This window comes from Pogoniulus pusillus, chromosome 8, assembly GCF_015220805.1.
Source record: "Pogoniulus pusillus isolate bPogPus1 chromosome 8, bPogPus1.pri, whole genome shotgun sequence".
Taxonomy (NCBI): Eukaryota; Metazoa; Chordata; class Aves; order Piciformes; family Lybiidae; genus Pogoniulus; species Pogoniulus pusillus.
The window spans coordinates 764,626-788,351 of NC_087271.1; the positions used below are offsets into that span (position 1 = coordinate 764,626).

Below are 23,726 nucleotides of genomic sequence, written 5' to 3' on the forward strand. Positions count from 1 at the left end.
TGCTTGGCCTCTCCTAGGACACAATCTTCTTGTGGCTGACCTGCAGCTTCCTGCTGTGCATCTCTGAGAAGCTGAGCTTCATCTTCTCTGCTGTCACTCCTTAAGGGATTCACCTGGCTGTGATCCTGTGCAGCCTGCTCTGGATGAGCCTGCTTTAGCAGATACTTGGACTAGATGATCTCCAGAGGTCCCTTCTAAGCCCCACCAAGCTGTGATTCCTTGATTCTGGGCTGGAAGCTGCCATTCCCCACCATGCTCCCTGCCTCAGCCTGAACAAGCCCTTGCCATGTGCTCTGGTCCCCAGAGCAGGCTCGCTGCCTGTAGTCAGTGTCACGCCCGGGGGAGCCCAAAGCTGGATGCTCCCAGTGCTGAGCAGGGGCAAGAACCATTTCCTTCAGCCTGCTGGCTATGCTCTTGCTGGTGCAGCCTAATCCAGGGTGGGACTTTATCCTTACAAGGCCACATTGCTGAGTGAGGCTCTCTCCTCTGCCCCTGGCAGGCAGATCTGCAAAGTGTCCCTGACTAACCTCTCCTGGCTCTAGGCAGGAGGACCAGATAAGGACTTGAACAATCCTATACAGCTTCTGTTTTTCAGCAGTTCCTCCTTGCATCCAGTTTCTGGTTGTCAATCAGAGTCTTGCTTTAAGTGTAAACTCACAGCAAAAGCAGCAGCAGCAGCAATGTCTTCTCTGTGGCATTGCTTCCCCAGGATCCTCTGTTATCTGAGCACTGGTCCCAGGGAGCACTAAGGGCAGCAGTGTGCTTCCCATGGGACCTGGTTTCACTGGGCTTGGGAGCCAGACTCGGCCACTCTGACTGCCACTGCTCACTGAGTGCAGAGCAATGCAGCCAGAGCAAGTGAGGCTGGCAGAGCCCCCGGGAAAGCTCTCCCCCAGGGCAGCCTGCTTGATGAGAACTGCTTGAATAAGGCATTTCTGCTGCCTGAGGGTGGAAGCTGCGCTGCTGGAAGAAAGCAAGGGGCAGTGGGGAGTGCCAGAGTGTTGCTGCTGTGTCCTGAGCCCACAGCTGGCTCCTCAGCTGTTGAGCCTTGTGACAAGGTCCTGGGGCCTGGTGATGCCTGCCGGGCAGAAGCACAGCTCTGTACTTCGGAGCATCCTCTTTAGCTGGCCAAAGCCTGTCCACGTCACTCCTCCTGTGCCTGTCCAGCTGCCCTCCTAATTCTGTGCCTGGGCTGCACAAGGCTCTTCCTCTGCTCTTGGGCCTCAGCCTTGTGCGTGCTTCCAGCTGTGCTCTGCTCCCACATCTGGTGGTGCAGCAAACGGGGCCCATCCCCAGCACCGCCACGGCGTGCACTGTGCCACCAGGGCCACGCAGGGGCCTCGGATCACCTGTGCCAGCAGGAGGGTGAGGCTGTGTGCATGAGGCAGACCAGGTGGCTCTCAGCCTGAGCCCTGAACTTTTGCACCAGGCTGAGGGGAAGGTGCCCAGCTTGGGGGTTGTGAGAATCCAGCAGCGTTGCTGGATCCAGACGAGGTGGGGCACGGCAAGGGGATATTGGCTCTCCCCTGCAGTCAGTGTCTGAAACTTCCTTGTATTGTTTGCCAGTGCTAGGAGCTTCCCCCGGCTCTGAAAATAGCTTTTTGTTTGGAAGGTCACTTTGCATTCAAGCTTCCTCTCGTGCTTTTCTCAAGAGGCTCCTTGGCATCTTTAACCACAGGAACAAAAGGCAGCAGCAGTCTCCCCGTGTCACGATGGGGAAGCTTTTCACCTCGGAGAGAGTGTGGGGGGACAGCTCTTACTGCCTTTTCCCTTCGTATTTAGTGCAGCTTGGTGAGAGCAAGCCTCAGGAGCAGGCTCTCTTATGGGGGAGGAACAACCCCAGGCAGCAGCATAGGCTGGGGAGGGACCTGTTGGAAGGCAGCAAAGGGGAGAAGGACCTGGGCGTCCTGGTGGATGGGAGGGTGCCCATGAGCCAGCAGTGTGCTCTGGTGGCCAGGAGGGGCAACGCCATCCTGGGGTGGATTAGAAGGGCTGTGGGTAGGAGGTCGAGGAAGGTTCTCCTGCCCCTCTGCTCTGCCCTGCTGAGGCCACATCTGGAGTGCTGTGTCCAGTTCTGGGCCCCCCAGTTCAAGAGGGACACAAAACTGCTGGAGAGAGTCCAACACAGAGCCACAAAGATGCTGAAGGGAATGGAACAGCTCTGTTAGGAGGAGAGCCTGAGGGAGCTGGGGCTGAGAGCTTGGAGAAGAGGAGCTGAGAGGTGACCTCATCACTGGTTATCAATGTGTGCAGGGTGAGTGGCACAAGCTGGAGCCAGGCTCTGCTGGGTGATGCCCAGGGACAGCACAAGGGGCACTGGGTGCAAGCTGAAGCAGAGAAAGTTGCATGTAAACATGAGGAGGATTTTTTTCCCTGTGAGGGTGACAGAGCCTGGCACAGGCTGCCCAGGGGGCTGTGGAGTCTCCCTCTCTGCAGATATTCAAACCCACCTGGATGTGTTCCTGTGTGACCTGCTCTGGGTGATGCTGCTCTGGCAGGGGTTGGACTGGATGAGCTTTGGAGGTCCCTTCCAGCCCCTGATATTCTGTGAGTGTGATTCCATTTGCACAGTAAGATGCCCTCCTGGGATGCCAGGGAAGACTTGGCAGGGGCACTGCACAGCAAAAAAGCCTGTTCTGAGAGATCCATGAGCAGCCACCAAGCAGCAGCAAGCATCCTCCCTTGGCAGCTGTATCTGGAGCAGATGATGTCAGGAGGAGAGGGGAGATGCTGCTTGCTGGCCAGGGGGGTAGATGGGTTCTTTCTTGCCACTCTTGCTCGCCTGGGTCCTTTCAAAGTCGTGCCTGGTAGGGTGGTCATACAGAGCTGTTTGTTTGGACAGTGGTGCCAAGAGCATGCTAATGTGGTGTTGTTTGCACTGTGGGCACTTGAGACACAGAAAGGGAGTTTGTGTGGCTGGTTCCAGGAGAGCAGGAGCCTTCTGCTAGTGGTGCAGCCAGTCCAGAGAACGTGCATGGCACCTGGGGGTTTATGTCTCTGCCTCTAAGAGCTCGCTTGGTTGATGAAAGATTGTTTGCTAGCACTCCTGGAGCTGGCAGGGTGGTACTTGTACCACTGTCAGTTCTGGTCAGAGTTTCAGGTGTTGCAAAACCTCTTAGCTTAAGCAGGGAAAAAAAGAAGTAATAACATTTCCTCTAAATGTGTTTGTGTTCAAAAGTGATCTTCCTGCAGGCCTTCCAGCCTGGACTGATCCACTGACTTCTGTTGCAGGGAGTCTGATTGGAAACCAGGCAGCTGTGCAGCAGATGTCAGCGTGGAGCTTACTGTGGCATGGGAGAGAAGACAGCACCAGGTAAGGCAGCTCAGGCGGCAGTCATGGTTGGAGACTTGTCCTGGTTTTGCTGAGAGAGGATCCTTAAGCCAGCCAAGGTCTGCAGGTGGTTTGGAGTCAGCCAGGAGAGCTGCCCTGAGCTGGCCACGGGTGTTTCCCAGACCATAAACATCCTGCTTGGTATCAGGGCAGAGGACTCCTCCAGTTGGGTCCTTCCTTGGGCTTGTGTTTGGACTCGTCGTCGGGCTCGGGCTCCTCTTGCGCCGCAGGTTGCCTCTGCTGCTTGTGAGCACTGGGCTGAGCATACCTCAGTGCCCAGGGAGCTTCTGCCAAGGTGTACCCACAGTGGATTAGCTACCTGCAGGGAGGCTGTAGCCAGGTGGGGTTGGGCTCTGCTGCCAGGCACCCAGCAACAGAACAAGGGGACACAGTCTGGAGTTGTGTCAGGGCAGGTCTAGGCTGGATGTTAGGAGGAAGTTGTTGTCAGAGAGAGTGATTGGCATTGGAATGGGCTGCCCAGGGAGGTGGTGGAGTCACCATCCCTGGAGGTGTTGAAGCCAAGCCTGGCTGGGGCACTTAGTGGCATAGTCTGGTTGATTGGATGGGGCTGGGTGCTAGGTTGGGCTGGATGAGCTTGGAGCTCTCTTCCCACCTGCTTGATTCTATGATTCTAAGGTTTGAAAGCATTCATTTCTGTCCAGGTAGGGGTCTGGCAGGGTTTCTGCCTTCTGCTCTGGTCTGACATTTCTTGCAGCTGCAGTGACATAACAAATGTCTGCTTGGGCACTCTGCCTGGGCTTTGGAAGCAGTGGTCTAGGAGAACCTGCCTGTGCCTGCATGCACTAGGGTCTCTTCAGTACATCCCCCAGCTCTGAAATCATTTCCATCTGGTTTCAGCAATGGCAGGCATGAGGATCTGGATGGTTTGCAACAGTTCTGTCTTGCTGTGCTGTTGTCTGCAGTGTTAAAGCCAGAAGGACCACTGCAGCTGACCCCTGCCATTTGTCCTCCTGAGCTGCTCCCTGTGCAAGATTTGGAAGCTCTGACTTTCCATTTCCCTCAGGGCAGTGAAGCACTGCCCTGACTCTGGCCTTGTGTGAGTGCAAAGATTTACTGGAGCTTTCTGACAACTCAATCTGAGTCCCAGCTAGGTGGGGAAGGCCTCACTGCAGGGACGTCTCAGATGCCTGTGTGTTGCCAGTCACCACTGTACTTTACCTGCATTTCTGCTTGTCTGAGCCATGGAGTCCTGCAAGCTTGCAGACAGTTTTCAGCCCTGGAAGGGAGCCTCACTTTCTGGTGCAAACCCCACCCTTTTAAGCAGGCTTTTTGTCACGAAGCCTAGAGCTAGTTTGGATGGACCTAATTTGGCAGGAGGCAGTGGGAGGAAAAACACAGTAAGAGCTGAAGTGTGGTGTCCTGGGGGATCCTGGCTTCACCTGCCCTTGAAAGAAATCTTCAGCAGAGAACAGAGATATACAGAAAATAACAGAACACCATCAAGGAGGAAGTTCTTGCCAGAGAGAGTGAGTGGCAGTGGAATGGGCTGCCCAGGGAGGTGGCAGAGTCGCCGTCCTGGAGGTGTTCAAGGCGAGGCTGGATGAGGCCTTGAGCAACCTGTTCTAGTGGGAGTTGTCCCTGCCTATGGCAGGGGATTGGAACTGATTGAAGATCACATTGGGTGCTTCTGTGCTCCACAACTCCCTGGGCAACCTGTGCCAGCGTCTCACCACCCTCTCTGCACAGAACCCTTTCCTAACATCCACTTTCCATCTCCCCTCTGCCACTTCAAACCCATTCCTCCTCCTCCTCTCATTCCCAGACCTTGTCAATAGTCCCTCCACAGCCCTCCTGTAGCTCCCTTCAGATCCTGCAAGGCCACTCCAAGCTCACCTGGAAGCCTTCTCTCCTCCAGGCTGCAGAGCCCCAACTCTCTCAGCCTGTGCTCAGAGCAGAGCTGCTGCAGCCCTCTGATAAACCTTAAACTCCTACAGTCTTGCAGCGGGCATTCAGGTGGGCAGGTCTGTGCCCTGGTGAGGCTGGCGGCCGTGGGTCAGGCTGATGTGCGTGTGCTGGTGCCGGTGGCGAGGGCACCGCTGTGCTGCAGCAGTGCCGCTGCCCCGGGAGCCGTGCCGGGGAGAAGGAGGAACTTGCATTTTTCTGCAGTGATGGTGGTGATGTCATGGCAGGGTAAACAGAGTATTTCATCTCTTCTGCTCTCCTGCACTCGGTGCCAGGAGCTGCTCAGGCTGCTGTGCCAGAACGTGACTTGCCTCCTGGCTCGGGCTCGAGGGCCCATCAGTGCTGAGGCATCGCCGGAACGTTCTGTGCTGCGGACACAGGGGAGCAGAGGCCTCTCCGCAGGAGCAAACGCCAGCCCACGAGCTGCAGCCCTTCTCTGTACCTGTCACAGCTGTTTACTGGGTCAGGCACCTTCTGACTTGTGAAGTGCTCCCAAACAGTGGTGCTGAGCCTCGAGTCAGGAGCGGGACAGGCTCTCCGCACCTCACCGCTCACCTCGGCAGGACTCTCCATCACCTTACTCAGGGCTCAGCACCCTGATGGAGCAGAAGGTTTAGCATCCAAAGTGACTGGCAGCAGCCAGGGATGCTTTTAACTCCTGCTGGTACAGCTTTGAAAGCAGCTGTGCTGGAGGCTGACTGGAAAGGCAGTTTGCTTGCAATTAGCCCTCTCTGGCTTTGCCAAAGTGCCTTGCCCAAGCAGAAGCGTGTGTGAGTGTGCTCCTGGCCACGCAGCCACACGTGCTCTCACTCCCCCTCACGCATCTGGCACAGGCTTCTTCTCCCTGCTGCAGCACTGCTGCTCCCCAGGCATCCTGCTAGTCACAGGATCACAGAATGAGGCTGGAAGGCAGCTCCAGAGAGCATCCAGTCCTACCTCTCTGCCAAGGCAGCATCCCCTAGGGTAGCTCACACAGGAGTGCATTCAGGTGGGTTTGAAAGTCTCCAGAGAAGGAGACTCCACAACCTCTCTGGACAGCCTGCTCCGGGGCTCTGGCACCCTCACACCAAAGAAGTTTCTCTGCCTGTTGAGGTGAAGCCTTCCACAGAGAGATTGGCACCATCCACTTCTGGTCTTCTCTAGATGAACACGCAAGAGAAGCCCAACTTTGGCTAAGTAAGTTGAGTGCTACAGGAACTAGAGGGAGGGCTCTCAGTTTCTCTCCGCAGGGGAGATGCTCGAGTCCCCCAGTCACCCTTGTGGCTCTCCACTGGACTCTCTCCAGCAGACCCCTGTCTCTCTTGAGCCCAGTACTAGGCACAGTACTCCAGGTGTGGTCTCAGCCGGGCAGAGTAGAGAGTGAGCAGAACCTGCCCTGACCTGCTGGTCACACGTTTCTTGCTGGATACCATTTGGCCTCTCTCCAGTCACTGCCTGACCCTCACAGAAGCTGTATTTTGACAGTACTTTTCCCACAGATGTCTGCAGAGCTGGGGTGAGGTCCAGGCTGGTGCCTCTGCTCCTGCTGCAGAGCCACTCCTGGTCGTGCTCCCTCACGGCTTGCTGCGGTCCTCTGGGCTGCAGTGCCTGAGCAGAGGCTGACTCAGACCCAGCCGGCAGTGCTCAGGAAGAGGCTCAGACTTGTCGGCAGCTCCATGGAGGTTCTAACCTCTGCCTGTGCCTAACGTGGCCTTGAATCTACTTTGTTTTGTGGAAACTGTGCCTGGAGTTAGGCTCGGTGAAGCAGGAGGCTCAGGACGCCAGTGGAGCTGTGAGTCAGAGGCACGGATGTGACCCTGTGGGGTTTGGGCACTGCGGGTTGCAGAGGCTCTGGGAAATGTACTCACCGTGGGTCTCCATCCCAGCTACAGAGCCTGCCTTGCTCTGCCTTCCCAGCTGCAGGGGACACTTGTGAGCAGGGCAGCAGGACAGAAACGGTGTTGTGGTGTTTGATGCCAGGCGCAGGAGGAGCTGCTGAGGGATGAACGCCAAACACGTGTGCGTTTGCTGCCAGGCTGGGGAGGTGCAGCTTTCCCTCGGGGAGCTTTGAGAGGACCAGGAACAACCTCAGAAACCTTCTGAGTTAGATGCTTGGAGGTGGTGAATCTTGTTTGCATGAGGTCCTCTGACCCTGGCCCCTGCCCAGTGCAGCATGGCCAAGGAAGCTGCGTCTGCGCCGCGTCTGCACCTCTCCTGGTTCTGAAGGTGGCACAGGCATGGCAAAGAGGGGAGGCTTGCTCAGATCCCCTCTGTGTTTGTGCTGAGGGGAGAAGCTGAAGCTGATGATGCCCCTCTGCATTTTTACATGTGGTAGGCTGAGAGCAGCAAACCCAAACGTGTTCATCTGTCCAGTGTCTGTGACAGCACTGGTCTGGTCTTGGGCACCTCCTCAGTCCTGGCCTTGGGCAGCAGCCTCAGACCTGCACCCAGACACTGGAAGCATTTACTGTAGCTTGCTGTCCTCCAGCTGGATGAGTGATGGCCCCAGGATAGCTCCCTTCAGGCCTTTGGCATTGCTCAGCTGCCATGTGTGGGGCTCTGCTTGCTGCCTGCACTGTCTGGCAGGGGCGGGGGGCAGCAGATGGTGCTGTGGGACCATCACTAGGTTGCTTCTGACCACACAAGAGGGACATCTGAGTCTGCTGACCGTGAGCAGTGGGCAGTGTTGGGGAGAGATGCAGTGCTGGGCACACTGTGCCCAGCTGTATTGTGGAGCAAAGCAGAGTGGTTTCTTCTCGACCTTAACCCCGGTGGTTAATGAGTGGGTCTGGAGCAGAGCTTCTCCCTGGGAAACTTCTGCTTCACAGGGTCACAGAATTGCCAGGGTTGGAAGGCACCACAAGGAGCATCCAGTTCCAACCCTCCTGCCATGGGCAGGGACACCTCACACTAGAACAAGTTGTTCAGAGCCTGATCCAACCTGGTCCTGATCACGTTGGGTGCTTCTGTGCTCCACAGCCTCCCTGGAGGTGTTCAGGACCAGGCTGGATGAGGCCTTGAGCAGCCTGTACCAGTGTGAGGTGTCCCTGCCTATGGCAGGAGGATGGAACTGGCTGATCCTTGAGGTCCTTTCCAACCTGCTCCCTTCTATGATCCTATGATTGAGCTGTTTTGAGTGGGTTGTGCTTCTCAAATTCAAGCTGAGCCAGGGCCAGACTGGGGAAGTCTGAAATATTTAGACTGAAAAAAAAAGGAATTTATTAAAGCTTTTCTTCTTTCTTCTTCCTCAGGAAAAAACACAGTTAAAGACATTAATCTGTGCTGAATAAGAGCTGCTCAGTCAGCCAAAAGCCTGAAATGAGCCCTGTGGTGCTATTTGAAGTATGTAGGTGGCAAGTGTGGACACTTCTGTTTGCCTTTTGAGCTGATAAGACAATTAAGAGGTGTGGCAGGAATCATGGGGCTGAAACATGGGCTTGAAATTAAAAACCCAACCAAAAAAGGGAAATGTTTTTAGATAGTAAAGAAGGGGAAAGGCAAAGGAATGGGTCCCTGTTGAAAACCTGGTGGCAGCTCCATCATTTGGATCACTGGAAACCGAGCGGCGAGAAAAGAGGCAGAGGGAAACAGCTGTGGGTCTGCTCCCCCAGGGAAGGGGCAGGGCAGGCCTAATAATTCTTTTTCATTTCATTTCTAATTTCTCTGCTTCCAGTCGTGGAGACAAACCTTGAAATACAACCTGCAGCCTGCTAATTCCTTCCCTTTTTCTTCCTGTCTAGAGAGAGCTGTTGAGTGGAAGGTGCTGGCCCAGCGGCTCTGGCTTGTTATTTTTAGCCTGGTTTCCTAGAGGAAATGAAGCCTGTGTGAGCAGTGTCCCCCTGCCTGCCTGCCAGCACTGCTCTTTCCTCTGCCCCCAGGAAGTCCTTGGCCAGATTTCAACTAAACCTAGCCGAGGGTTGAGGGCCAAAAAGGGAGAAGCAGAGAATGGTTTAGGTTGGAAGGGACCTCAAGGGTCAGCCAGTTCCAAGCCCCTTGCCATAGGCAGGGACACCTCCCACTAGGACAGGCTGCTCAAGGACTCATCCAGCCTGGCCCTGAGCACCTCCAGGGAGGTTGTGGAGTACAGAAGCACCCAACGTGATCAAAGATCACTAAGCTCACCCCAGGAGGCACAAGCCCTGGGGAATAGAAGAGAATAGGACAGATGAGAACCGAACTGAACCAACCAGGTTGGAAGAGAGCTCCAAGCTCATCCAGCCCAACCTGGCACCCAGCCCTGGCCAAGCAACCAGACCATGGCACTGAGTGCCCCAGCCAGGCTTGGCTTCAACACCTCCAGGCACAGAGACTCCACCACCTCCCTGGGCAGCCCATTCCAATGCCAATCACTCCTGCCCTGAGCCTCCTCTGCTGCAGGCTGCACACCCCCAGCTCCCTCAGCCTCTCCTCACAGGGCTGTGCTCCAGGCCCCTCCCCAGCTTTGTCGCCCTCTGCTGGACACCTTCAGTACCTCAACATCTCTCTGGAGTTGAGGGGCCCAGAACTGGACACAGTGCTAAGCTGGTGGCCTTGCAGCAAGGCAGGTGCAGAGGTCAGGTGAGATGCTGGCAGAGCTGGGGCTGTGTTGGGGCCATTGGCTGGGCTCCCTGAAGGGGCAGCCTCTCTCTGGACACGCAGCCGCCTGCGCCTGGCTGCCTCTGCACTGCTTTCCTGCCCCTTTTTATTGCCTCCCTGGGGTGTGCTGGGTGAACTTCTGGCAACTGGGCTCTGCCACATGGCCCTCCGGCCAGGAACAGACCTTCTCGGTTCTCACAGGAGGGCTTTTCCCCCTAGCTCCTCCTTTGAAGTGCCCTTGCCCCACGCCCGAGGAAGCTGATGTCATGGGAGGATGGGAGGCTGTGGCTCCTGGGCCAGTTCCCACCTCTGGAGGAAGGAAATTCCTTGGGGCAGTGCTGTTGATCTGTCGGCCCCTAGAGAGCTGGACCAAGAAAAAGACATGGATTTGAGATCTCCTCCTCTCCTCCTCCTCCTCCTCCCACTTGCAGGAATTGCATTGTGCAGGTGGCTGCCCGGGGACAGCTCCCTGATTGCAGTGTCAGGAGGCTGAAGCCCGACGCGTTAATTACTTTTACACCTTGCTTGTGGAATTCGCTCCTCAGAAACAAAGCCTCCTGCAAGCTCATTTCTGTGCACCGATTAAGGAAGAAAAGGCCAACAAACATCCCCCCCGGGATCAGTGAGGGCAGTGAGCCAATGCAGCTCTGCAAGAAGGAAAAGGTGGGACTCCTGCTCCAGAGGATGCAAAGGAAGGGGCCCTGGCCACAGCCTCGGAGCCCTGTTGAGCAGAGAGCTGAGCTGGCCCTGTTGTGATAGAGAGGAGTGCAGTGAGCAGAACAGGAGGGATGGACAGGGTCTGAGCCCACCCTGCCCGAGCATTCTTACAGGCTGCTCACACGAGGCTGCAGAAGAGGGAAGGGGAGAAGAACACATCTTCCCCCAACGTGTGCCCATTTGCAGGGAGTGGCAGCGTGTCCCTGGCATGGGGGCATTCAGATGAACCTTCCCTGCAAGGCTCTGGCCATGTTGCAGTCACCCAAACGAGTAGAGCAGGTGGAATCCAGCCTGTGTGACTCCAGTAGGCTCACAGCAGGCAAACACCAGGCTCAGGAGCAGTGGGAGGAACAGGTCAGTCCCATAGCTGGAGTATGTAAAGTGTGCCTTGGCTGCAGCCTGCAGCTGAAAGCAGAGAGCCTGGTTTGGTTCTGGGTTAAGCCAAACACCTTCTGCCACTGCATCCCCGCAGTGTGCTGTAGCTGGGACCTTGGGCACCCACCTCACAACCCTGCTGTGCCCACAGCAGGCGGGACTGAAACACCTGAGGTCCAGCTCTAACACCCAGCATGAAGCAGGAGGCTGCCACCATAGCTGTGATGCCCTGTATGAAGCAGGAGGCTGCCACTGGTGCGGGCAGCAGGCTGTGCCAGGAGCCCAGGAGCAGCTCTGTGTTAGCAGAGAGCAAGCCTCTGGCTGGTAAGAAACTCACTTCCCAGCTGAGGGGTGGTGTGTCAGGCAGCAGCGTACCCCCTGGCACACCAGCCTCTGGCCCAGCTTTGCCCTGCGCCATGCTGCGTCTCGGTGCCCCTTTAGTGGCAGGTGTTGGCCTGGGGTTGCAGTGGGGTTCCAGCCCCATGGCAGCGGGCTTGGAGCTCCATCTTTAAGGTCCCTTCCAACCCAACCCATTCTGTGATTGAATATCTGAGCCTTCTTTGAGCCTTCCTCTATGCCAGGTAAGGACTTCAGAGCATTCAGCACTGGCTCTCTCCTGCAGCAGGAGGAATGTGCTGACAGCACAGATATGCCTGGGCTGGCAGCCTACCCTGGAAGCACAGACAGCCGAGCCAAGAGCTTTCTCTTGCTGCTGTAGTTTATCAGAGCTACCCAAACAAACTGGCTGCACTAGAAAGCAACAATAACAAATCAATCCCTCCCTTTGTAGCAGTGCATCCCCAGCAGGGCTTTCTGCTGGCCTGGCTCTCTCCTGTAGGGATGATGTTATTTGTTTGTTCACACCCCGAGCTGACACAATTGGGCTTGCAGGACTTCCTGCTGCAGGCTAGCCCCGGCAGAGAAGGGCTCAGCTTGCTCCAGGAGCACTTCCATGCACCAGTGAGAGTGGCTGTTGACTCGAGGTAGAACATTCCCCGTGGTGTCCACCCGTGTAAAAGACTTCCCACGGCGCCGAGAGGCCAGCCCCGAAGCTGTGTTCCGTCTGGACGCTGCCCTTGGTCTGCTTTCCCTGCAGGCTTCTGCCCACCAACTGCCTCAGCAGGGCTGGGGTGCTGCTGCTGAACGCAGTGCCAGGAGCTCACTTGCAGCTCTTGCAGGCAGATGAAGAGGCAGGGAAGGGAATGCTGCAGCTTGGTGGCTGTGCTGGTTTTGAGCTGGCCACTGGATAGGCTGCATGAGGGGAACCTGGCCCAGGTTGTTGTTCTGAGCAGAGCTGAGCCAAAGGGTTTGGCATCCTGAGCGTGTTGCACAGGCAGGACTTTTCCCCACAGAATCCTAGAATGAGTTGGGTTGGGAGGGACCTGCAAAGGACATCTAGTCCAGCCCCCTCTGCAGTCAGCAGGGACATCCTGGTCAGGTTGATCAGAGTCCTCTTGAGCCTGACCTTGAGTATCTCCAAGGATGGGGCCTCAAGTGCCCCCCTGGACAACCTGTTGCAGTGCTCCAGCATCCTCACGGTGCAGAACTTGTTCCTAACATCCAGTCTAAATCTGCTCTTCTCTAATCTCAAGCCACTGCCTCTCATCCTGGCCCTGCAGGCCTTCGTAAGTAGTCCCTCTGCATTCTTCCTGTAGCCCCCTTCAGGTGCTGGCAGGCTGCTCTTAGGTCTGCCAGGAGCCTCCTCTTCTCCAAGATGAACACCCCCAGCTCCCTCAGCCTGTCCTTGTTGCAGAGGTGCTCCAGCCCCTCTGATCATTTTTGTGTCCCTCCTCTGGCCCTGCTCCATCAGGTCCATGTCCTTCCTGTGCTGAGCACTCCAGAGCTGGGTGCAGGACCCCAGGTGAGGTCTCACCAGAGCAGAGCAGAGGGGCAGAATCACCCTTCTGCACTTGCTGGCCACGCTGCCTTTGCTGCAGCCATGCTGCTGCTGAGGAGGAGGAGTGCAGTGGTAGCTGGGGAAGGCCTCTAATGGTTCACATCAGCAGGGGAATAGCAGCCAGCTCTGGTGCTGCTCTGTGTGGGCAAGGGGTTGCCACTCTGTGCAGGGGACAAGAACTGCCAGACAGCAGATGCCATTCATGGTGATGCTGGGGTGAACAAGTGGCATAAAACCTGCAGCCTTTCTGGTCTGTGGGTGAAGAGAGGGATCGTGCCCTGCAGGCTGCCAAGAAGTCACTTTCCCTGTAAGGTGGAGCTCATGGGGACATCAGATGTCTTACCCAGTTGCATGTCCTGAAGGGGATGTTTTCTGTCCAGTGAAAACATTTGGCTCCACTCAGAGCCCTCCAACCATCTCATGGGATGGCCTGGGTCATCATTCCCATCCTTCCCTCCCTTCATTCCTCTTGTGTGACCAAGCAGCCCCACCAAGGCCACCAGCGAGGGCTCTGAGGACCACCAGTGGCGTTGGTTCCATGGTGAGCAGCATCTCACCAGTAGGAGCTACTGCCTGGCTTTGAAGCTGAGTGGTCAGCCTTTGTGTAGTGAGCTAGATTACGTAGATAAGAGGCTGGTGGGAGGCAGAAGTTGATCTCCCCCTCTGCAGACATCCTTTCAGAGCAGCTGAACTATGCTCAGCGTGGGTATGAAGGCTCAGGGACAATGCAGCCCTGAGGAACGCTGCCTCCCGCTTTGCTGTGATATTCATCTTGGAAGCCAAACAAAACCCTTTACAACAGAGCACTTTGGAGCCTCTCCTTTGTCTTGGCAGCAGGCAAACTGGAGCTGCCACATCTGGGTTTTTTCTGAAGGGAGAGTACTTTTCCACTCTTGGTTTTCTCTGGCGGCTGCAAGCTGCCTGGAAGGCTGAAGGCAGAGTAGCTGTCAGTGGTACCTCTGACACTGAGCAGGCTAATGCACCTTGGAGATGTGCTTCGTGTTCCAAAGCACTGGGCAGGTTTTGGTTGTCTTTGCCCTTGTCAGTGCCCTTAGCCCACTGACAAGGGTGGATAAGCCACGGGGAGTGACGCCCAAGCTTGTGAACGCTTCCATGGAGCAGAGAAAAGCTTTGCCAGAAGCAGTGGCTGAAAGCAGGATCCCCAGAAAGCCAAATGGGAAGCAAAGCCCTGGATGCTTGATAGAGAGGGGAATCAATCACAGGGGAAAGTACCAAGGGAAGTGCTGGCTTCTCTCCACCTTTTGATGTTTCAGATGGAGATAAGTAGTTGTTCTGTAAGTGGAGAGAGATATATTGGTCAGGCACAGGCAATTGGCCTTGTTTCAGGCATCAGTTGATGGAAATTAAAGGCTTTTTGATACAGAGAAACCAGACCAGAATCTTCTTTGTAGAGCCTTGAACTCCATAAATCCACACTGTGAAGCCTTTCCCTACTTTAGCTAAGGAAAGTCCCAAGCTGGCAGGTGACACAGGTTGCCCAAGGCCATGTAAGAAATGAATGGCAGCATCAGGAGTATCACTCAGGATTTCCTGGCTTGCTGCCTGGTTCTCTCCTTGTGCAGCCCTGTGAGATGATGATGCTGCAGGGGAGAGGCTGAAGCACTGCTCACTGGCTGCAGCCAGCTCCCGGGCCCCTGCTGAGGCAGCCTGCACCGCTTGCCTGCTGCTGTCGGCACGGCCCTGAAGGGGAGCTTCCCCTAGCGTTCGGGCTCTGGAGATGCTCCTTCGGCTGCCTTGGCTCTGGAGGGGGGAGCAGGGACATCAGAGGCTTACAAGGAGAGGCTGAGAGACCTGGGGCAGGTTAGGCTGGGCAAGAGCAGATCCAGACAGGGTCTTTGTGGTGCTTCTCTGTGTCTAAAGGGTGAGTGTCCAGAGGATGGGGCCAGGCTTGTTGCAGGTGCCCAGCTGGCACAAGCTGCAACACAAGTTCCATCTCAACAGGAGGGAAAACTTCTTCCCTGTGAAGCTGCCAGAGCACTGGGGCAGCTTTGCCAGAGAGGCTGTGGAATCTCCCTCAGTGGAGACTTTCATAGCCTGACTGGACATGGTCCTGGGAAACCTGCCCTGGGTGAACCTTCTTGAGCAAGGGATTGGGCTTGATGAGCTGCAGTGGCCCCTTCCAGGCCCTACCACTCTGTGATTCTACATCATGCTCAGCATATGCAGACCTTCTCCTCCCTGTGGGGTCACTGCCCAGCACCCCTGGGGCACTCCAGTGTTTGCCTACAGGAGTTGCAGGAACAGGAAAAGGTCACAGCCAGGATAAGAGGCTGCTGCTGGGGAAAGTGAAAGGGTGAGGGGAGGTCTCCCACGCGGGGTCAGATGTGGCCAAACTGCAGTCATGATGCAAAAAGGAAGAGGGGCTGAGAGTGGCAGTGGTGAGGGCCCTGACCCTGTGTCAGTCTCTCCTTGCAAATACATCCTGTGAGTCCCATTAAACAGACCTGTGCTGTGCAGGGCCTTAGCTGGAGCAGGGCTTGTGTCACTGGAGGGCTGTGCAGCACTGCAGACCTCATTTTAGGAGAGTCACCTGGGATGGGGCAGATGAGATCAGCTCTTTCCTCAGTGCAGCTTCAAATGGTTGGTTGCTGGGTTTTATTCTCCAAGAGAAGCTGAATTTCAGCCATAAGAACAAGTTCCAGCAGGAAGCAGTGTCTCAGGAAATTAGGCAGAGTATTTTTGTGCCTGTGAACTGATCTGACCCACTCATAGCCATTTGCCAGGCCAAGGGCAGCATGGTGCTCTCAGTGTTGGTGGCTCTTGTGTGGTGATGCTGCTGCCAGAAAGGCTGGGTTGGGTGGAGAGGACTGGACCCCATCAGAGGCCATCAGAGTCACAGAATGGTAGGGGTTGGGTTGAGTGCAGGACTTAACTGTGCCCAAGTCTGGGCTTCAGCTGGAATCACAGAATCAGGCAGGGTTGGAAGGGACCATAAGGAGCATCCAGTTCCAACCCTCCTGCCATGAGCAGGGACACCTCACACTAGAGCAGGCTGGCCACAGCCTCATCCAGCCTGGCCTTAAACACCTCCAGGGATGAGGCTTCCACCACCTCCCTGGGCAACCCCTTCCAGGCTCTCACCACCCTCATGCTGAAGAACTTCTTCCTCACATCCAGTCTGCATGTCCCCATTTCCAGCTTTGTTCCACTGTCCCAGGTCCTATCCCTCCCTGACAGCCTCCCAGCTCCCTCAGTCTCTCCTCACAGCAGAGGTGCTCAGCACAGCCATATGCTTCCCCTGCTGCCCTGGCTGGGAAGTGGCTGCCATGGCTAAATCCTAGGGGGGGAAACGTTGCCTGTGGTTTTTCACTTGGCTCCCTGACACCCTCCAGCCCTGCTCTGACTTAGCTCCCTGACACCCACCAGCCCTGCTCTGACTTAGCTCCCTGACACCCACCAGCCCTGCTCTGACTTAGCTCCCTGACACCCACCAGCCCTGCTCTGGTCTAGGTCCCCTTCTGCTGCCTGAAAGCTTCTGGGCACAAGCTCAGGCCTTCTGGGGGAAGCGATTGGTGCAGCTGTGAGGGTAGGTCTCACCTTCGTGTATTACCTTTGGACTTTGTAGGTTGAAAGTAATGTAAGATGTTATCAGAGGGCTCTCATCTCCTGTGTTGTGCTGGGGCTGCCTTGATACACAAACACCAAAAGGGAGCTTTGCTGTCCTGCTGGGGTGAGAGCCAATCCCCAACCCAAAGAGGAATGTGGGTCTGGTTTTGATGGTTATAGCAAGTCGTGAACCTTTGAATAGGCTCCTTCAAAGGCTCCTTTCAGGCAGTTGCTTTGAAATGCAATTCTCCCCTTCCCTTTTTCCTTGAAGCTTCTATTCCAAGGTGCCTCTAATCTTCGGCGGCTGATAAGAGCAGTCACAGGGGGAACTGCTGGAGGGCATCTCCCGGCACACAGGCACCTGTGAGAGCAGCAGGTGTGACAACCCAGAGTCCCACTCGGGGTTGGAAAGTCCTCCTCTGTCCCCTTTGCAGCCCCAGCTGGCTAGGGCAGGGTCCGGGTGCTGTCTCCTGCTCACTCATCTCTCTTATCTTCTCCCCAAAACTCAGCTCCTAGCAGGGGTTCCTCTATCGTGGCACTGCAGTGCAAAGCGTTTGAGCATTTCCTTTGTCTCTGTAGGATTCTTTAGATGTGGGAGGAGACACCCCAGGTACTTGGCTGAGCGGTGGGGAAGGTGGGGAGAGGTGTCAGGGGCTGGTGTGTAGTGGTGAAGGGGCTCAGGATTGCAACCGGGGCAAGAGGGAGGGCAGAGAAGGGAGGTGAGGCCAGGAAGAGCCTGCTTGAACACACTCCTGGTGCCTCACACTGTGCATGAATCCTGCCTGACACCTTCCCTAACTGCTGAGGGAAGCCAGCCCTCTGGAGGTCATTTCCTTGGGTTAATCCTGCAGGTGCATGGAGATGTTGGAGATGCATGGAGATGCATGGAGATGATGTAGGTGCATTGAGATGTTGGAGGTGTGTGGAGATGTTGGAGGTGCATGGAGCTGTTGGGGATGTACAGAGATGATGTAGGTGCATTGAGATGTTGGAGGTGTGTGGAGATGTTGGCATTGGAATGGGCTGCCCAGGGAGGTGGTGGAGTGGCTGTACCTGGAGGTGTTGAAGCCAAGCCTGGCTGGGGCACTTAGTGCCATGGTCTGGTTGGTTGGGCAGGGCTGGGGATAGGTTGGGCTGGGTGAGGGTGGAGGTCCCTTCCAGCCTGGCTGACTCTGAGGCTCTGTGTGTCTCCATGCCACTGCTGAGCTGCGGTGTCCCAGCAGCATATCCTGGCTGCTCAGCAGAGGCTGTCCCGGGCTGGAAGCTGCCCAGTGAGAGGGCACGAGGGAGCTCTTGAAGGCCTCTGTTTCTCAGTCCCTTTGGAGGAGAAGAGGCAGCTTTCTGCAGGGCACTCTTGCAGCGAGGGGTGGTCAGGCTGGATGGTTTTGTCCTTTTTTGGCTTAAAACTCAGGCTGCAAAAGGCAGTCCTGGAACTGCTGCAATAAGAACGGGCAGCTGGCTGCTTGTAGTCCGCTGCCTTCACTCTGCAGCCCCTCTTGACTCAGCTTTCTTCTCCCTCCCATCCCCATGTGCATTAACAAGCCAGGTTTGGAGGGGAAAACATAAAATACTGAAGCAGAGACAACACTGCAATGTGGAGGTGATGGAATCCCAGCAGAGGAGGAGTGAGGAGGGCTGTGGGGCTGTGACGTTGCCCAGCCCCACCTGGTGGGAATGATACTGTGGAAATCTGTGGCTACCCCATGGAGATCCAAAGACTTTAGTGTTGGGGCATTGCTTCCTTGGCACCCTCCTGCACTCACAGCCTGTGACAAGTGCTGGCAGGGGTTCTGCCCTTCAGCTGAGTGGTGCTGTGCCATGGTGGCTCCAGCACCACAGTCCAGCTGCCTGTTCCTACCTCTATCTGCTCCTCCTCTCAGTCTCAGAGAGAAAGCCACAGCAGTAATATGGCACAGGTTGCCCAGGGAGGTTGTGGAGCACAGAATCACCCAACGTGATCAAAGATCAAAGATCACATTGGGTGATTCTGTGCTCCACAACCTCCCTGGAGGTGTTCAAGGCCAGGTTGGATGAGGTCTAGTGGGAGGTGTCCCTGCCTATGGCAGGGTCTTGGAACTGGCTGAGCTTTGAGGTCCTTCCAACCTAACCCATTCTATGATTGATTCTATGTTCTGAGCTAGAATCCCTCCATCATTCTGATGGAACTGCCCTGGCTCCAACTCCTCATCTTTCCACTAATGTAGAGGGAGTCACAGAATCCTAGAATGGCCCAGGTTGGAAGGGACCTCAGAGGTCATCTCCTCCCCACCAGCGGCAGGGACACCTCGCAGCTGGACTTGGCTGCTCAAGGGTCTTCTCATCAGGGTGTCTGGAGACAGCACAAGGGGCAATGGTTTGGAGCTGAGACAGAGCAGGGCTAGACTGGAGCTGGGGAGGAAGTTCTTCAGTAGGAGGGTGGTGAGACTCTGGCACAGGCTGCCCAGGGAGGCTGTGGCTGCCTCCTCTCTGGGGGAGTTTGAAGGCCATTGCTGCTCAGAGCTTGCCTGAGAAAGGATTTGGCTGCAGGACTGGAAGCTTGGCTGCGCCAGGTGACTGCTTTGAAGCCTCTTAAAAGCCCTGGAAAAATGAGCCAGGCTCAGCCCAAGTCCCAGAATAACTTTGTCCACATCAGAGGAAAGTGATCAAAATCAGTGCTGTTTGCTGGCTGTCCCTGAAGGAAAGTCCCAGACTTCAATGAGCCATGAAAACTGAGCTCTTTGCCTGTGCCTTGTCCAGCCAAGCATTGCACCATATTTTTTAGCAAGGCACTGGGGAAGTCTGTTCTGGGTACACACAGAGTGCTTATATCTTCATAACTGTCCAGCCAGCCCCTTGCTGGGGGGCTAAACTCTCTCTGTGGAACAAAACAGTTCCCTCCTGTACTATACCTAATGCCATCCACCTGAAAGATGGGCAGGGGGGAGGGCACTGCAGGCTGGAACAAAGTGAAAAGGATGAGAAAGTCATAGAATCATAGAAGGCTCAGCCAGTGCCAACCCCCTGCCATAGGCAGGGACACCTCCCACTAGAACAGCTCACTCAAGGCCTCATCCAGCCCGGCCTTGAACACCTCCCTGGGCAACCTGTGCCAGTCTCACCACTCTCACTGCCAAGAACTCTTTCCTAACATCCAGTCTGAATCTCCCCAGTCCCTCCCCAGCCCTCCTGCAGCCCCCTTCAGATCCTGCAAGGCCACTCCAAGCTCTCCCCCAAGCCTTCTCTTCTCCAGCCTGCACAGCCCCAACTCTCTCAGCCTGTGCTCACAGCAGAGCTGCTGCAGCCCTCTCAGCATCTTGGTGGCCTCCTCTGCACTGCCTCCAACACTTCCATGTCCTGCTTGTGCTGGGGGCTCCAGAGCTGCCCCCAGGAGTGCAGGTGGGGTGTGAGGAGAGCAGAGCCAAGGGGCAGAATCCCCTCCCTTGCCCTGCTGGCTATCTGAAGTGGGCTCCCTGTGGATGTGGTTCATGTAGCCATTCGTTTTAGAGATGAAGTAATTAACAGTGCCTAAAGAGGGTCTGAGGAGAGCAGAGGACACGCAGCAGGACCACCTGTTGCTGGGATGCTCCCTGCCTGGCCAGCCTGCAGCCCTGGCAGCCTGGAGAGCTGTCAGGCAGCCGAGGGGACAGGCTCAGGTGTAGCACAGGCTGGGTCTGGGCAAAGGTGACAGCAGCAGCGGGGAGCGGGCAGCAGGCAGTGGGCAAAGGGCAGCAGGCAGCGGCTTGCGCTGGGGTGGCAGTGGCGTGCGCCTGGCAGGAGCCAGGCAGCCAAACTTCCTCCCCCTCCCCGGCTCTGCAGCCTTGGGGTGGCAGCAGCAGCAGCAGCAGCAGCAGCAGCAGCAGCAGCAGCAGCAGCAGCAGCAGCAGCAGACTCCGGGCACGCTCCCGCCAGCTGATGGCATTTATCAGCTTCGTGTTCTTTGCTCTTCCCCCTCCTTGCTGCTGAGCTGCCGAGGTCTGGGAGCCACACGGTGGCCACGCTCCAGCCCCGGCCCCTCGGAGCGCAGAGCGCTGTGTGCTGGGGCTGCAGCAGGGAGCGGGAGCGAAGAGCAAGCAGCAGAGCCCTCCGCAGGGACCCCTTGTTGACATGTTTATGAAGATGGAGTGGGGTAGAGCTCTCCAAGGGGGATGCTAGAAATGAAGCAGCAAAATGTGGCACTGCTGAGGGCCTGTGCAGTGCTCGGGGCTGGAGGAAGCTGCAGTTTCCTCCTGGGGGTGACCGCTGGGCTTCCCTGCTAGGAAGGTCCCTTCCCAGCCGTGCGTCAGACACTGCCCCGCTGGGGCTGGAGCAGCAAGGACGGAGCCCAGCAGGCGCCAGCAGTGCAGAGCGAGCAGGCTGAAGTTTCAGGGGCTCTGGCCGTAATTTACAGCCCTGCTCCACAGGCGTGAAAAGTCCGAGCTAGATCCTACCCAGAGGACAGCTTTCAGCCAGGGAGGGGATGCTGGAATACCCCAGCTGGCTGGGGCTTGCCGCTTCACCGCAGGTCACAGCCAGAGGCACTTCGTCTTCCTCTGCGTGTGCACATGGGCGGCTGCAGCGTGGGGCGGCCCCAGACCCTGCTGCTCCAGGTCAAACCTCCCACCTGGCCTCTGGAGGCCGAGGGAGCTGCTGAAATTCTTCCTCATGGAATGCACAGGCAGCAGCCCCAGCAGCTCACTCTTCATGAGCCGTGCTGCCCCTGGGGCAAACTGCTGCAGAGCGTGTGGCTGTGGTGGCAGCTTCCACAGATCGCACAGGCACAGAGCCCTAGAGGCTGGGAGGGACCTCCAGGGATCATCCAGTCCAACCCCCTGCCCAGGCAGCATCCCCTAGGGTAGCTCACACAGGGATGCACCCAGGTGGGCTGGGAAAGTCTCCAGAGACGGAGACTCCACAGCCTCTCTGGGCAGCCTGCTCCAGGGCTCTGGCACCCTCACACCAAAGAAGTTTCTCCTCCTGTTGGGCTGAAACCTTCTCTGCTCCAATCTGTAGCTGCTGCTCCTTGGGTTACTGCTGCTGAGCACCAAAAAGAGCTTGGCCCCAGCCACTGACCCCTACCCCTCAGACATCTGCACACATTGCTCAGATCTCCTCTCAGCCTTCTCCTCTCCAGCCTAAACAGCCCCAGGGCTCTCAGTCTCTACTGACTACCTTGTCAGTAGTTCCTACTGTAGCCCACATCACATCCTGGAAGGCCACTCCAAGGTCTCCTGGAAGCCTTCTCCTCTCCCGGCTGCAGAGCCCCAGCTCTGCAGCAGTCAAGTAATGAGGGAGATTGATACTGTGCCTGTTGTTCGTTGTTATCAGACACCTGAAGTGGTGGGATCAGCACAGCTTCTTTACTGCTCACCAGGGAAGGTGACCCTGGCCAGAGATGGTCAGCTGAGATTGTGCAAGGTGTGGTACCCTTAAGAGTTCTGGATTAGTCCTGGCTTGTGTTTGTTGGGCTCAAGGGGTGAGAAGGGGGAAATGTAGGTCTCTCTGCTGTTGGCTGTGTGAAGCTGAGTTCAGAAAAGCCAGGTACAAGAAGGATGGAGAGAGACTGATTAGAGAGGCCTGCAGGGACAGAACGAGGGCAGTGGTTTGAAATGAGAGCAGAGCAGATTGAGACTGGATGTTAGGAGCAAGTTCTGCACCAGGAGGGTAGTGGAACACTGGAACACTTCAAAAACAGCACGGAGAGATCTTTGGCACCTGACACAAATGCTCTTTCCTGCCTCTGGTAGCATCACAAAGCAGTGGGACAAACAAGAAGCCTTCATCCTGCTCTGGGAGCTTGTCGCACACTGGGATGTGCAGCAGGAGATCATCTTTGCCCTGGAGAAGTACCAGCAAGGCTGGCTGAGGACCAGGGGTAAAAGATTTGGCTGTCTGCCTGTCTTACAAGCAAAGAGGAAGCTGGGATGTGCTGGTGTTTGTGTCTTCTCTCAGGACCACTGTGAAGTTGGAGCTGACCACCCTCACTGTGGCAGTGGGCACAGCTCTCTGGACAAGCATCCTCCTTTAACTCTTGGCTCCTCTCTGCTGACTTCCAGTGAGGTCTCGGTGCTAGATCTGAACCAGCTCATGCTTTCAGCTGCTGAGAGGCTTCCTACTCCTCCTTCAGAAGCAGAGAGAGACCTGGGACTTGTTCTGGGTGTTAATCATCTGTTCTGCAGGGCTCTGATGCTCACAGCTCCGGGTGGAGGGCAAACAAGCGCTGCTGAACAGCGCAGCAGAGCCTCCGTCCCTCGCAGCCCTCTGGTGCAGCACCACGGGCGGTGCTTGCCGGAGCCCGCTGCTGCTGGGGGCTGTGATGTATTGCTACCATGCTACACACCAAAGGGCTCCTGCGGCCCTGCCTCCAGAGGTGCCTGCAGAGGCAACAATTACTGGTGTCAGCGTGGCCGCTTGCGCGCCTGCTCCTTCCCCCCTGTCGGTCGTGCTGTAAATCATTTTCGCATTCGCAGCCTTCAGAAGTCTCTCTGAGCAATCACTCTTGTGGTCAGCAAGCTCTTACTGCTTCTCAGGTGTCATGGGTCACTGCTTAACTGCTGGATCTCACTCCCTGTTCAAACCATTCATCTTGTCTCTGCTACCTTTCCCAGCACCTCTCAGTCCAGTGTGTTTCATGTTAGCCTCGCTCCAAGTGCTGGGGGCTTAACACAGCAGCAGAGCTTCTGTGGCTGGGACTGCTGGGCTTGCTAAGCAGCAGCAGCCAGCAGAGGCCTTCTTTGGCCTGAGTCTCGCTAGGCTGAGCCTTTCTGCAGGGCTGAGTGTTCCAAACAGATGCAGAGATACTGAGTCTCACTAGGCTGAGCCTTTCTGCAGGGCTGAGTGCTCCAAACAGATGCAGAGATACTGAGTCTCACTAGGCTGAGCCTTTCTGCAGCTGCTGCTGGCATGGATGGGAGTTCAGAGGTGTTGTAGGAGGCAGAGCAAGGCTTCCCTGCTGGCCCTGGCATTACAGCACAGCAAAACTGTGCTGAGAACTAGAAGCACAAAATAGGCAACAGAAGTGCCAGGCAGGTCAAACAAAGCCTGGTTCACAGGCCACAGCCACAGAGCCTTCACAGGTCATGTGCCATGGGACACTGCTTTGCTAGTTCCTGAAAAAGGAAGAGAAAGGGAAAAAAATAGAAGAAGAAAAAAAAACCTAACTAATAAAATGAAGAAAAAAAAAAAACAAAGAAAGAAGAAAATAAAGAAGTAAAAAAAAAAAAAGGAAAAAGAAAGGAAAAAAGAAAAAAAAAAGAAAGAAGAAAAAAGAAAGACAAAAATAAAGAAGTAAAAAAAAAGCAAATAAAAAGAAAAAAGAAGCAAATAAAGAAGAAAAAAGAAAGAAGAAAATGAAGTAAAATTGACATGAAAAGAAAAAAGAAGGAAAAAAGAAGAAAGGAGAAAAAT

General features: G+C 55.8%; 1 long non-coding RNA gene across 2 annotated transcripts in view; it reads left to right on the forward strand.

Annotated features, from left to right (window-relative positions):
- The window catches only part of LOC135177249 (uncharacterized), a 247,834-nt gene that overhangs the window by 85,018 nt on the left and 139,090 nt on the right, over positions 1–23,726 (forward strand). For both annotated transcript variants that reach the window (XR_010302999.1, XR_010303000.1), the window contains exon 4: positions 3,232–3,313. This is a non-coding gene — a long non-coding RNA (uncharacterized LOC135177249). The remainder of the gene's footprint in view (positions 1–3,231; positions 3,314–23,726) is intronic.